General features: G+C 37.1%; 1 protein-coding gene and 1 pseudogene across 1 annotated transcript in view; one reads left to right on the forward strand and one right to left on the reverse strand.

Moving 5' to 3' along the window:
* MMP16 (matrix metallopeptidase 16) overlaps window positions 1-15,289 on the reverse strand; it is a 291,287-nt gene that overhangs the window by 198,419 nt on the left and 77,579 nt on the right. The gene's annotated exons all lie outside the window — the stretch shown is intronic.
* Window positions 8,784-9,781, forward strand: LOC112650733 (L-lactate dehydrogenase B chain-like; annotated as a pseudogene).

A 15,289-nucleotide genomic window follows, 5' to 3' on the forward strand; every position in this document is an offset into this window, starting at 1 on the left:
TACTTTTTATTTTTTACTGCCAAGTTGCCACATTGGCATAAAATGGATTCTGCATGAAACATTTTTTTTAATAAGTTAGAGCTAATGTTAGAATCCACAAACAGTTTTTTGATAACTTCCCATGTAGTCCTGATAAATATGTGCATTTCCCTTGAGAGTGGCTGAGATTACCTAGGTAGAGTTTCATAAGGTAAAATGAGGAAGGAAATAAAATAAAATGAGGAAGAAAAGCCATTTTATTTTTACCCTTTCTATTTTTCAAAATTCTGCTGTATGTTTGAGGGAACCTGACATACATATATTACCATCAGGCATATAGAACTATTTACTATGTCTTTCTTACTTCTCTGTGCTTTCACAGATTCTCTTTGCTCTTTTAAACACCTGCCACCACTGTTCCATACATAGCAACCACTTTTCCTCATCAAATAGCATGGAGTTATTTCTTAAAAAAATCAGCGAGCTCATCAACTCCTACAGAAAAGCTCTACGATTTCTCTAATTTGGTTTTGGTGCCTCTCCCACATGCTCCCATCGTGCCCTGCCAGATAACTTAACTCACTAACCACCGTTATTCTTCTCCCCTGCTAGACTGTGAATGTCCAAGGTCAGGGATATCTGAGATACTGCATTTGTTGGCCTCAGTATAATGACCCAAATATGAATTTGAATAAATGAGTGAGTTTTGTTTAAGCCCCAAATGAAAACATATTAGAGAAAGATTAATTAATTCTACAACTTGATTATGTTCTGAGAAACATGACAGAATCACATAAAATTAATTTCGTAATAAGAAAAAGTTTGTATTATCAAGTTGATTGTGTAAGATTAGTAAATTCTTTAAGACAGAATCTTTGTACAAAGAATTACACAAAAAAGCTCAGCTGAGTAGTGGTTGTATTAAATATAAGACGTTTTCCAAAATTGAACAAAAATGTCATCAAAAGGAATACTTAACTGTTTAGAAAAGGAGCAGTTTATGGGTTTTTCTATAATCTCTATGGCAGGTGGGAACAGTGAGGTACCCTTTAACTGATGTACAGAAAAGCATAACTGCCTTCAACACAGAAGCGTCTTTCACAGCTGTTGTAGACTGCTAATGTTTAGCTTGGGTCAGTTCTATGCATTCATTCATTCATTCATTCAGCCATTCATATGTGCTTACTAAGTACTACGTACTCACCAGTCACTATTCTGAGTCTCATAAGTGAAGAAATCACACAAGATCCCTGCTTGCACAAAGATTATATATAATTACTAGCACGTTAAGAAATTTGAAGTAAACAGTTAACATAATGATTTGCTTAGTAAGGAAACTGTTCAACACCTAATGGGGAGAAGATGCAAAACTGTGGGCATACAATGTAATCACTAGAGAAGTGTACTTTGCTATGTAAAAAAATATTTCACCAGGAGTCCTTCTGACCTAGAAGAAATATACCTAAGGAAAAGGATCCTTTCTTTACACTTCATACTCAAAAAGTAATCTATGAGAACTAATTGTGCTTCCCAATTTCCCACAGGATTTTTTTTTTCCATTTAAAGAACAGATCTCAAATAAACACATTAAAAACTACAGTGCCCTTTAGAAAATGTAAATGTGGTTGAAGTCTAATACCGAAAGCCTAGTGAAACAACTTTCTGCCGGGCTGATGACCAACCACGGGGCAAACTAAGGCTTCTTTTCGGCATATAGTCAACAGCCTTTTTCAATGGCTTTGCAGAGTACAGGCTGTCTCCTTCAAAACATCAACGTCTACTAAAAAAGAAAACTTGGAAAAATGCTTTGTATTTCAAACATATATAATGTAAGAAAAATTAAAAACTGTAAGCAGAAGGTGGTGAATAATATCACCTTAGAGGTATAGTACTCAACTTATTTTCAGAACAAAAATGCGTACCAAAAAGTAACAGGCATGGTTAGCATTAATTTTGAGTTCTTTTTAACTCAGGAACACAATTTTAAATGTATAGAAAAAATTTCATTACTAAGATGCTTTTTAGCTGATTATGCAAAGATACCATGGACAGTACGATTTACATAATATAGGTATCTCGAAACTGAGATTTTAGAATACTTGTTTCTGCTGCGACCTTAAACATAGAATTAAAGAATTAATATAAAATTTACTTGAACAACTGTAAGTAAATAAATGAGATATTAGGGGACAGGACCAAGATAATGACACAGGAAGCTCCTAAATATCCCTCCTCCCACAGACGCACTGAATGTACACAGCTACAAAGGGAATAATTCTCTCCAGGGAAATCTAGAAACAAGCTGAATGACTCCTACACTTTTGGCAAGTGAGAAAATACACACACCTAAATGGGTAGGAGAGGCTGGGACACACTCTTGCGATAAACCCCACACCCTTAGCACAGTGTCATACAGTTGTGAGGGAACCCTCAAATCCCAACTTCTCTCTGAGAGTAAAGGGTTTGGACCACACATCCAGCACCCCAGATTTTAAGGCTCTCACCTGAAGGATAGGCCCCCCAAAAATCCCAGCTCTGAAAGTCAACAGGGGGCTTGGAGTACCCAGTATTATAGCAAATAAAGGAATAGCTCCTCAGCATAACAAGCATTTGCCAGGGCTATTCCCCGAGGGTAGAGCACAGAAGGAGTACTAGGCAAAAAGTACCATCTCCCGGTCTTTCCCTGGAAGGGGACTGACTCCTGCTTTACAAGCTGCTGCCTAAGAGTCTAGCTTCTAATGAGCCGCAGGGGCTGTAATCCTCCTTGGAGACAAGGGGGATCAGTGGGCACTCCCTGGTGTTCTCCCTCAGCCTCATTCCAACCATAAAATCAAATCACCAGTAAATAAAACCAAGTTGCCAGTATCTCTCTGGAAAGAAATTGTACATACACCTAGCACTCCAACTTTTACAACATCTGTTACTCAAAGCACGGGCCCCCAAATCACTTAGCTCTACTAGCCAGAGGGGCTTGCATTCCTGAGTCACAAGGAGCTATTACAAAGAAGCAGTTGCTAATGAGCACATGAGCACTCACCACACCACTAGGAGTCACTGCAGAAAGGAAGGCAAAAAATGCCCATCTTCTGTTTTTTTCTGGGAAGAAATATGCAGTCAACTGCAAACATGCCCAGCTGCTGCCTGAGGGTCCTGCTTCTAATCAGCCTGCATCTAGGTGCTGAATGCAATATTCCCCTTTGAGACACTGATGGGTCTTGGCATACCCTTAACTACAGGCAGCTGCTAAAAACAAAGACAATGCCTCAGAGGAGTGCAAAGGGCTGAGAAGCAACAAGACTTCTTGGGCTGTGCTTATGGACAAGTTCATCTCCCACATGAGACCAGTCTATAAAGATTGGAAAAGGTGGCTGTTTTAGCCAATGAGCAGAAACTAACACAAAGTCAAGGAAAATCAAGAACCAAGGGAATGAGTTTCAAACAAAAGAACAAAATAAATCTTTAGAAACTGATCTTAATAAAACAAAGATAAGTGATTTGCCCAGCAGAGAGTTAAAAATAACGATCACAAAGATGGTCAAAGTGAAAAAAAATATGCAATGCATGAACAAGTAAGAATTTCAATAAAGAGATATAAAACATCAAAAAATAACAAATAGAAATCATAGATCTGAAGAATGTAATAGTTAAACTGAAAAATTCAACAGCAGGGTTTGCAGACTAGATTAAATGGGAGAAACAATCAGCAAATTCGGACAGGGTGGTGGAGTTTATCTAATCAGAGAAGAAAAAAGAAAAAAGAATGAGAAAGAATGAAGATAGCTTAAGAGACTCCTTGGACTCATCGAGCAGAATATATTTGTGTTATACAGAAGAAGAGAGAAAGAGAAGGGGGGCAGATGGCTTATTCAAAGAAATTATGGCTGAAAAATCCTCTAAATCTGGGGAAAGAAACACACATCCAGATCTAGGAAGCCTGAATAATGGCAAAGAAGATGAATCTAAAGAAACCTACACTGAGATACATTTTAATCAAAATGTCAAAAGTTAAAGTCAAAGAGAAAATCTTAAAAGCAGCAAGAGGAAAGAAATGTGTTACATAGGAAGAAACACCCTTAAGACTAAGAGCAGATTTTTTAGCAGAAATCTTGCAAGCCAGAAGGCAGTGGGATGATATACTCAAAGTGCTGAAAAAAAAAAAAAAAAAAAAAAGGAAAAAAAAAACTGTCAACCAAGAATATATGGGAAAGTTGTCTTTTAAAAGTGAAAGAGAGATAAAGAGTTTTCCAGAAAAACAAAAGCTGAAGATCACAACTAAACCTTACAAGAAATGCTAAAGGGAATTATTCAAGCTGAAATGAAAAAATATTAACTAGTAACATGAAAACATAAGAAAGTATAAAACTTGCTGATCAAGGTAAATACACAACTTAATTCAAAATACTCTAATATGGTAATATGGTGGGTAAATTACTTATAATGCTGAGTATAAACGTTAAAAAACAAAAGTATTCAAAATAGCAATAAAAATAATTTGCTAATGTATAAACAATATAAAGGTATGGAAATTGTGACATCAAAAACAAACTTGGAGAGAGATTGTAAAAATGTAGTATGTTGTACATTTATTTATTTTATTTATTTTTTAAAAGATTTTTTTATTCATGAGAGACAGAGAGAGAGAGAGAGGCAGATACACAGGCAGAGGGAGAAGCAGGCTCCATGCAGGGAGCCTGATGTGGGACTTGATCTTGGGACTCCAGGATCACACCCTGGGCTGAAGGCAGGTGCTAAACCACTGATCCACTGGGGCCGCCCTAAGTTGTGCATTTAAAGGTAAGTTGTTATCAGCTTAAAGTAGACTGTTGTAAGACATAAGCTTCATGAAAATCATAAAGTGAAAATGTACTATAAATACACAAAAAAATAGAGAAAGGAATCAAAGGATACCAGTACCCCCAAGAAAAATCATCAAATCACAAAAGAAGAGAGCAAGAAAAGAAAGAAACTAAAGAAATATAAAACAGCCAGAAAACCATTAATAAGATAGCAATAGTAAGTCCATGTCCAGCAATAATTACTTTAAATGTAAGTGGACTAAATTCCCCAATAAAAGGACACAGAGTAGTTGAATTGATTAAAGAACGGTACTCAACTATATGCTGCATAAAACAGACTCACTTTGGCTTTAAGGACACACACAGGCCAAAGTGAAAGGATGGAAAAAGATATTCCATGCAAATGGAAAACAAAGAAGGCAGGGGTAGCTATATTTATATCAGACTAAATATACTTTAAGGCAAAAACTGTGATAAAAGACAAAGAAAAACATTATATAATAATAAGAGGTTAATTTATCAAGAGCAAATATCAGTTATAAACAGGTATGTACCCAATATTGGAGCACCTAAATATACAAAGTAAATATGAACAGACCTGAAGGAAGAGATAGGCAGCAATATCATAACAGTAAGAGACTCCAAGAGCCACCAGGAAACATTGGTCTTAAAATACATATTAGACCAGACAGACCTAACAGACAGATACAGAACATTTTATCCAATAGCAGCAGAATTTACATTCTTCTCAAGTATACGTGGAACATTCTCAAGATAGACCATATGTTAGACCATATGTTCATAAATTTAAGAAGACTGAAATCATATCAAGCATCTTTTCCAACCACAACAGTATGAAACTGGAAATCAATTACAAGAAGAAAACTGCAAGATTCACAAATATGTGGAGATTAAACATGCTATTGAATAATCAATGGGTAATAGAAAAAAATCAAAAGGGAAGGAAAAAAAGTCTTGAGACAAATGAAAAGGGAAATATAACATACCAAAACTTAAGGCATGAAGCAAAAGTAGCTCTACGAGGAAAGTTCAGAGGAAGAAATATGTACATTAAAAAAACCTTCCAATAAACAACTGAAATTTGTACCTCAGGGAGCTAGAAAAAGAAGAATAAGTTAAGCCCAAAGTTAGTAAAAGAAAGGAAATGACAAAGATCAGAGTAGAAATAGAGACTAAAAAGACATATAGAAAAAAGATCAATCAAACTAAAAGCTGTTTTCTGAAAGATAAAATTGACAAACCTTTCACTAGACCAAGTAAAAAGAAGACTTAAATGATTGAAGTCAGATGGGAAAGAAAGAACATTACAAGTGGTAATATAAAATATTAAGGATTATTAGAAACTACTCTAAACAAGTATTCGTCAGTGATTTAGATAGCCTAGAAGAAATGGATAAACTTCTAGAAACACCTATCAAGATTGAATTTCACCAGACCAATTACTGATCAGGAGATGAAATCAGTAATCAAGACTGCATATGGCTCGATATATACAAATCAATAAATGTTATATAACACATTAACAAAATGAAGTAAAAAAATATATGATCATCTTAATAGATGTAGAAAAATCATTTGGCAAAATTAAACATTCTTTCATGATAAAAACTAAACAAATTGAGTATTGAAAGAATGGACCCCAAATAATAAAGGCCATATATGACAAGCCCACTGCTAATAGTCATCAGAGAAAAGCCAAAATCTTTCCTTCTAAGATCAAGAACAAGACAACGATTCCTGCTTTCACAGCTTTTATGCAACATAGTACTGGAAGTTCTAGCCAGAACAATTAGGCAAGAAAAAGAAATAAAAGACATTCAAATTAGAAAGGAAGAAGTAAAATTGTCTACGCTAAAGACTCTACCAAAATACTCTCATAGCTAATAAACAAATTCAGCAAGTTTTCACAGTACACAATTAATATAGAAAACTGTTATATTTATACATATTAACAACAAACTATCCAAAAGAAAAATTAAGAAAACAATCTCATCAAAAAGATTAAAGGACTTAACAGTAAATTTAACCCGAGAGGTAAAAGATCTGTACATGGAATACTAAAGAACTCTTATGAATGAAATTGAAGACAAATAAATGGAAAGATAATCTGTGTTCATGAATTGGAAGAATTAATACTGTTAAAATGTCCGTACCACCCAAAGCCGTCTAGAGATACAGTGCAATACCTATTAAAATTTCACTGTTCATCAAATTTCTTTTTAAATCCTAAAATTTGGTATGCCTGGGTGGCTCAGGGGTTGAGTGTCTGCCTTCCGCTCAGGGCATAATCCCGGGGTCCTGGAGTCAAGTCCCACATCAGGCTCCTCATGGGGAACTGGCTTCTCCCTCTGCCTATGCCTCTGCTTCTCCCTGTATCTCTCATGAATAAATAAATAAAATCTTTCAAAAAAAATCCTAAAGTTCATATGTAACCACAAAAGACCTTGAATAGTCCAAAGCAATGTTGAAAAAGAAGAAGAAAGCTGGAGGCATCAAGCTTCCTGTTTTCAAACTATACTACAAAGCTAGAGTAATCAAAGCAATAAGGTATTGACATAAAAACAGGTACACAGAACAGTGGAGTGAAATAAAGCCTAAAAATAAACCCCCACATATATATGGTTACTTCATTTTCAACAAGAGAGCCAAGAACATATAATGGGGAAAGTACAGTCCTTTCAATAAATGGTGCTGGGAAAACTGGATATTCACATGCAAAAGAATGAAATTGCACCACTATCCTACACCATACACAAAAATCAACACAAAAGATTGAAGACTTAAGTATAAGAACTGAAACCATAAAATCTGCGGAAGAAAACAAAGGAGGTAAGCTCCCTGGTATCATTCTTGGTAATGATTTTTTTTTGGATTTGATATCCAAAGCAAAGGCAACAAAAGAGAAAACAAATGAGTGTAATTATATCAAACTAAAAAAATCATGCACATTAAAGGAAACCGGAAGTTAAATGAAACGACAACCTATGGGATGGGAAAAATATTTACAAAACACATATAAGGTAAGAGTTTAATACTCAAAATATACATGGAATTCATATACCTCAATAGCATAAAAACAAACACTCTAATTAAAAATGGGTAAAGGACGTGAACAGACTTTTTTTTTTTCACAGAAAACATAGAAATGGCCAATAAGTACATGAAAAGGTGTTTAACATCACTAATACTTAGGGAAATGGAAATAAAAACCATCATGAGATAATCACCTAACCTCTGTTTAGATATCTATTTATCAGTAAAGCGAGAGATAACAAATACCACTGAGACTGTACACAAAAGAGAACTCTTGTACAACAATGTTGGTGAGAATGTAAACTTAAGCATAGCTACTATGGAAAACAGTATGGAGGTTCCTCATGAAATTAAAAATAAAATTATCATACGATCCAGCAATCCCAATTCTGGGTATATATCCAAAGGAAATAAAATTTTTATCTCAAAAAAGATATCTGTACTGCTATATTTATTGTAGCCTTATTCACAATAGCCAAGGTATGGAAACAACCTGAGTATCCACTGATGAATGAATAAAGAAAATGCAGTATACAGACACACACACACACACACACACACACACACACACACACACACAAGAGTATTATTCGGCCTTAAAAAAGAAGGAAATAGGCAGATCTTGCGCCGGAGGAGACACATGCAGCTAACATTGTCTTCTTTGCGCGACTCTTATAGCCAGTTGTCTCGGGGCACAATGGCAATTCTTTTTTTTTTTAATTGGTGTTCAATTTGCCAACATACAGAATAACACCCAGTGCTCATCCCATCAAGTGCCCCCCTCAGTGCCTGTCACCCAGTCACCCCCACCCCCCACCCACCTCCCTTTCTACTACCCCTTGTTTGTTTCCCAGAGTTAGGAGTCTCTCATGTTCTGTCTCCCTCTCTGACATTTCCCACTCATTTTTTCTCCTTTCCCCTTTATTCCCTTTCACTATTTTCTATATTCCCCAAATGAATACAACGACAACTCTTAAGGAAAAACGGATTGCACCAGTTGCAGAAGAGGCAGCAATCCCAAACAGTAAGATCCCTGTAGTGGGTGTTGGACAAGTTGGTATGGCATGTGCCATCAGCATTCTGGGAAAGTCTCTGGCTGATGAACTTGCCCTTGTGGATGTTTTAGAAGATAAACTCAAAGGAGAAATGATGGATCTACAGCATGGGAGCTTATTTCTTCAGACACCCAAAATTGTGGCAGATAAAGATTACTCTGTGACTGCCAATTCTAAGACTGTGGTGGTGACTGCAGGAGTCCGCCTCAAACTGGTGCAAAGGAATGTTAATGTCTTCAAATTCATTATTCCTCAGATAGTCAAGTACAGTCCTGATTGTATCATAATTGTGGTTTCCAACCCAGTGGATATTCTTACATATGCTACCTGGAAACTAAGTGGACTACCCAAGCACCATGTGATTGGAAGTGGGTGTAATCTGGATTCTGCTAGATTTCGCTATCTTATGGCTGAAAACCTTGGCATTCATCCCAGCAGCTGCCATGGATGGATTTTGGGAGAACATGGCGACTGAAGTGTGGCTGTGTGGAGTGGAGTGAATGTGGCAGGTGTTTCTCTTCAGGAACTGAATCCAGAAATGGGAACAGACAATGACAGTGAAAATTGGAAGGAAGTGCATAAGATGGTGGTTGAAAGTGCCTATGAAGTCATCAAGCTAAAAGGATATACCAACCGGACTATTGGATTAAGTGTGGCTGATCTCATTGAATCCATGTTGAAAAATCTCTCCAGGATTCATCAACAATGGTGAAGGGCATTTATGGTCTCGAGAACGAAGTCTTCCGGAGTCTTCCGTGTATCCTGAACGTTCGGGACTTAACCAGTGTGATCAACCAGAAGCTGAAGGATGATGAGGTTGCCCAGCTCAAGAAAAGTCCAGATACCTTGTGGGACATCCAGAAAGACCTAAAAAGATCTGTGACTTCTGGCTTCTAGGCTGTAGAAATTTAAAACCATGATGTGCTTAACTGTGAGCCTTTTTCATCCATATACATGGATCACCGTTGCTTTCATCTTCCTAAATATGTGAATCTGGGCTCACAGAATCAAAGCCCATGCTTGGTTTTAATGCTTGCAATATGAGCCTTGAACAAATAAAATTAACTATTGTAGGGTGCTTCTTTTAAAAAAAAGGAAATATTAACATTTGGGACAACCTGAATACAACTGGAGGGCATTATGCTAAGTGAAATAACCTAAACAAAGATAAATACGCATGGTAATCATTTGTATGTAGAATCTTAAAAAAATTCACATTCATAGAAAAAGAGTAGAACAGTGGTTGCCAGGGGTTGCAGGTAGGGGAAATTGGGAGATGTTGGTAAAAGGGTACAAACTTTCTGTTATAAAATGAATAAGGGCTTTGGTTCTTTTTTTTTTATAAGATTTACTTATTTTTATTTTTATTTTAATTATTTATTCATGATAGACATAGAAAGAGAGAGAGGGAGAGACACAGGCAGAGGGAGAAGCAGGGAAGGGCTTTGGTTCGAATGTATAACATGGTGACTGTAGTTCATAATACTCTACTGTATAATTGAAATATATTAGGAGAGTAGAATTATAAGTATTCTCACATATAATAAAGTAAATATGTGATGTGATGGTTACGTTATTATTTCAGTCGTGGGAATATTTTTGCAATGTACATGTGTATCAAATCATCACATTGTACATTTTAAATATAATTTGTCAGTTACATCTCAATAAAGCTGAAAAGATAAATGAAATATTAGGAAAAACACAGTATCTTTTTAAGCCACCGGGTAAAATATGTTAATATTTTAGACTTGGAAAGAAAATAAAAAAGAGGCTATGGAACCAACTCATCTCATGCTCTTGAAATGAAGATAATAAAACATATTTTCCCCACTTAATGGTGATGGAAATAGAACACACAATTGTAGGTAGTCATATCTAAAGATGAAAAAAATTAGATTTATCACTTTGTTTCTTTTTTACTTTTGTTTCCTACCACTGGTACCTTAAAATTAGTAGTAAAAATTCTAGACAAAGATTTTGAAATCAACTGTCAAATGGTTAGGCATCCCCCCTGCCTTATCAACAATATACTTTCTGGATATTTCTAGACAAAGATTAGAGTGCAAGAGGGCATATTTTAAGCCAAATGATACTTTGCAATAAAGCTGTGTGGACATAGAAATACAAAGAACTGTGCCCTAGCAGAAGACTCAAAACCAAGCTGTCATAAATTGTAGAGGGGACGGTACCACAGAAATGCACGGTTACCAAGTTATCCACATAACTTCCACTCAGACAGGGTGAACTCCCAATCCGAATGCCACGTGCATACCAAAACTGATGGGTTGAGTCCATTCTAAAGTAAAAACAGTACTCTGAAACTGTAAATATAGAAGAACACTATCATACGCAATACCAGTCACAGTAATAAAGGCCTTGGAAAGTCAATTTAAATACTATGACTCTGAATAAAGGGGAAGGGAGAAAAAAAATGAGTGGGAAATATCAGAAAGGGAGACAGAACATGAGAGACACCTAACTCTGGGAAACGAACAAGGGGTGGTGGAAGGGGAGGTGGGCGGGGGGTGGGGGTGACTGGGTGACAGGCACTGAGGGGGGCACTTGATGGGATGAGCACTGGGTGTTATTCTATATGTTGGCAAATTGAACACCAATAAAAATAAATTTATTAAAAATAAATAAATAAATACTATGACTAAATATTTTGATCTTAGCCTTTTTCAGGTTAGCAAGCAGGCAGTAGTTAATCATCACATCCCCACATCAGTGAAAAAAATGAGCTAGAGTGTTGTTTGTTAACATATATTATCCAATTGTTCTTTTGCCCCCCCACCCCCTGCCCCAATGGCCCTCAGGTGACTAGGTAAGTCAGTTGGTTGGAAAGTGACAATAAACCTATACACATCTTTAACATATCTGAAAGCAAATACCCTCAGAAGCCAAAGTTCACTATACTTGCAAACACACTTTTCTGGATCTCGCATTTTTTTCAAGAATGTGAGTGCTCAGTCCTTTCAACAAGCTATTGTCCTCCTTGCAGCCTCCACTTCAGGTGTAAAGAATGGTCCCCCCCAAATGGGAGTCACAGCTGTCAAGTTTTAAAGCGACAAGATAAACATATTCCTAAAGTCATCTGGTCATCGTGCTGTATGAAACTTGGCTCCTGTCTTCTCGCTTCAGTCTGGAAGATGCCCAGACACATGCTAACAGGATCTACAAGACGACCAAACTTGGTCCTGGCGTTGACAAAGACGAAGTCACCGCTGATGACTGCAGTACTGCCACAAGCGAAGGGACACCACCCCTTGAAGGCAACGGTGACCCGTCAGGCACGGAAGAGGTTGTCTACGTGCTGCCCCAAGAATTACTTGTACACATAACCAATATTTTAGCTTCATTCCCTCTGATGATTATTTTCAAGGATATTTTAATTTTTGTTAACATTTAAGACATCTGTATGGCATGACAATAACTACTTATGGGGACGATAAGATCTCTACTTCTGAGTGTGACACCATGACGTGTAGGAACTAAAGCCCAGCTAGTTTTATCTTTCCTAGTTCATGCTGGCTTCTTTTAACAGGACGAGATAACTTGTGTTGTAAGGTGTATGTAACCTAACCGGTGGGGTCTAAAGTGTTTAGCCAACAAGCAGATTCCTTAGTAAGACCAAATTATTTTTGTCACTGAAGGGTTCTGAGCTATGCCTTGATGTTTAAAAGAAAAATACTGGTTAGAACAACTTTCACCTTTTAGGATCTACTTTTTAAAATCTCCCATCCCCCGTAGTTACCAAGTGCATGTGTCAGAACTAGTATGTTAAACTGAACCAACCTGATGGAACTATGTATAGAGCTTGTTTTCCAAAGGAAAGCATCGTTTAGGGTAGCAAAATTCTAAGCCTACGTAGGCATTGTTGTAAAGCTGCTGAAGAAGTAACTCAGCAAATTCTGTGAGTGGAAATGTAGTGAGTGCTCAAGTCCCATTCTGCTTTAAAAGGCTGTAACAAACACAAACGAATTAAAAAATGTATATTACTGAAGTGCTATGTTTTTGGATAAGATGCCATTAGAAATCATTCAGTTTGGCCCGATGTAGGAAATCAGAAGATGTTATTTTGCTCATACTTCCACCTGCTGCAGCCGCAGGAAAGCGAGATGCAAAGATTCATCAGTGTTGATGTGCGAGGCAAAGCCCAACACCTGGTTCTCTCTTCACAGCATCCAAGGCTCCATTAGTAATTTTGGATGACGGCAGCCCTGGCTGGCCATTCTGGAGACTAAAGATACTTAATTCCTGTCACATAGGTCTTCCTAATTTTAGTTCTAGGCAGCATGATTTCACTAGGGAAATGCAGCAGCAGAATCTGGAGGCACGTAGTAAAAGCTACCAAAGCTGTATTTAGGGCAAGAGTCCTCAGATTTATCATGGCGTTGCATTTAATACTTGCTTTCTGCTGATGTCAGTAAGTTTTTTACGTTAATAGTTGGAAGAAGGCCCAAGCCTTTCCTGAGCTCAGAACTGTTTAGTAAGCAGAGATCTTTTGTGCTGCATGTTAATATAATGTATGACACCACTGTTTCATTTGGGCAACTGCTCAAAAGGGATGAATAATGAACTGCTTTCTAGGTAATAGTCCTCGGGTTGCCTGTTGAAGATAATGTAAAGCTCAGGTTGCTAGAGTTTACTCTTACAGCCATTCATTTGAGCCAAAGTATTAACCAAGAGGGAAGTACTAAGCAAAAGACAGCTGCAATTTAGTATTTTACAATGGGAAATCAGTCACCAGAATTGTTTTTTTATTAAAGGTAAAAGTAATGGAAGTTTTTTTTTTTTTTTTAATTTACCCAGGAAAAAAATCCTAATAAAGAACCTTTAGAATTAAGTTGATGATGTTTCCTTTGCTCAAGGCAAGAGCTGATTGCCACTCTAAACATAAATGATTCTTTGGCCTGAAGTCAGCACTGTCTTCTATCAAATTACAAGTTCATAAAGGCCAACTTGTAAGCAGACTCACTATTCTGATCTGTAGAGCATGTCTGTCTTAACTATCTCCAAAAAAACCTCATACATTGGAAAACAAAGAAAAAGTGTAAGATACTGCTATTATTTTGTGAGTTTACAGAAGTGTGTCATATGTCTTACAGGATCTTAAATGTGACTGAGAAAAGGTTTATGGACCCGAATACAAAAGCCACATCAAACTCTGGGGGCGAGGTTCTTGAAAACTACTTCCGGAAGAGTACTTTAAGGCTGAATGGTAAAAACAGGTCCAGTTTCCCTTGTGGCATATCATTCCTTTCCTTTATCATAAATATCCTGGTTATTCTAATGTTTGTTTTTAGCTAACATGTATTGAACACTTTTTAATGTACCAAGCACTGTTGAAAGTACTTTATACTCATTAATTGATCCCAACCACAGCCTTATGCTGCTACACATTCTGATATGAGAAATCCAATACACAGAGAGGTTACATAACCTGTCAAGAGTCACCCAGCTGGTAAAAGTGAGTCCCAGGGTTTGAACACAAGCAGTGTTGCTCAGAGTCTTGGCTCTTAACTGTTCTAACATTTCTCTTCACTTTCATGACTTTCATAGACATGAGCAAAATTATGTGCCAGGAAGGTTTTGAACATATTTGTGCTATTACTCAATTATTATCCCTCCTAGTCTCGGTAGATATTACTCAGATGTCTCTCCAATACCCAGGGATTTATGCTCTTAACGCTGTCAATAAACCTCAGGCCAAACATATGTCCTCGGCTCAAATGAAATATCTCTATGCTCCTTCCTTCCACACCAATACACCCTGGAATGTGGAGTTTAAGACTCAGACTGATTTAATTTCACTTTGTTTTTCTTCTCTGAGCTTTTAATACAAAATCTTTATTCTTTCTCTGCCATATGTTTTACATGACCTTTTCCCTTTCAACCCTGCAGTTTTCTGTTTTGCTAATTATGCCTAACAGGTGTGATTCTCAATATAGCACAAGTATTAGAATAGAAATCCTTCTGGTTCAGTGTATGTATATACCTGTGTTCTCACATCACAGTTTGGACCACACAAGGTCCTCCTTGCTTGGGAACCGGTAACTACACAAGCTATGCCTCACTAAGAAAAGTCTAAGGATAGTGTAGATAGATGACCTTAGGAGTCCCTAATATATCAGACTCCGAGTTTGGCAGGAGTATGGGAGCACTCTCTGACAAGGCATAGAAATCAACAGTCACACTATTTTGACAGCTGAGCTCGCCTCTCCCAGGCCGACTCTGTATAAGGCAAAGAGAAATACTTTACCACTGGAACCGCCTCAAAGAAAGAAAGCACAGCTGGAACACTGTATTTCCCTGGACAGATTACAAGAGGAATTACAGAAGATCACATTGGCATGAGATGGAGAAGGCTAAAGGATTCTCAGCCACATCCACCAAAATGAT

Source organism: Canis lupus, chromosome 29 (genome assembly GCF_003254725.2).
Source record: "Canis lupus dingo isolate Sandy chromosome 29, ASM325472v2, whole genome shotgun sequence".
Lineage (NCBI taxonomy): Eukaryota > Metazoa > Chordata > Mammalia > Carnivora > Canidae > Canis > Canis lupus.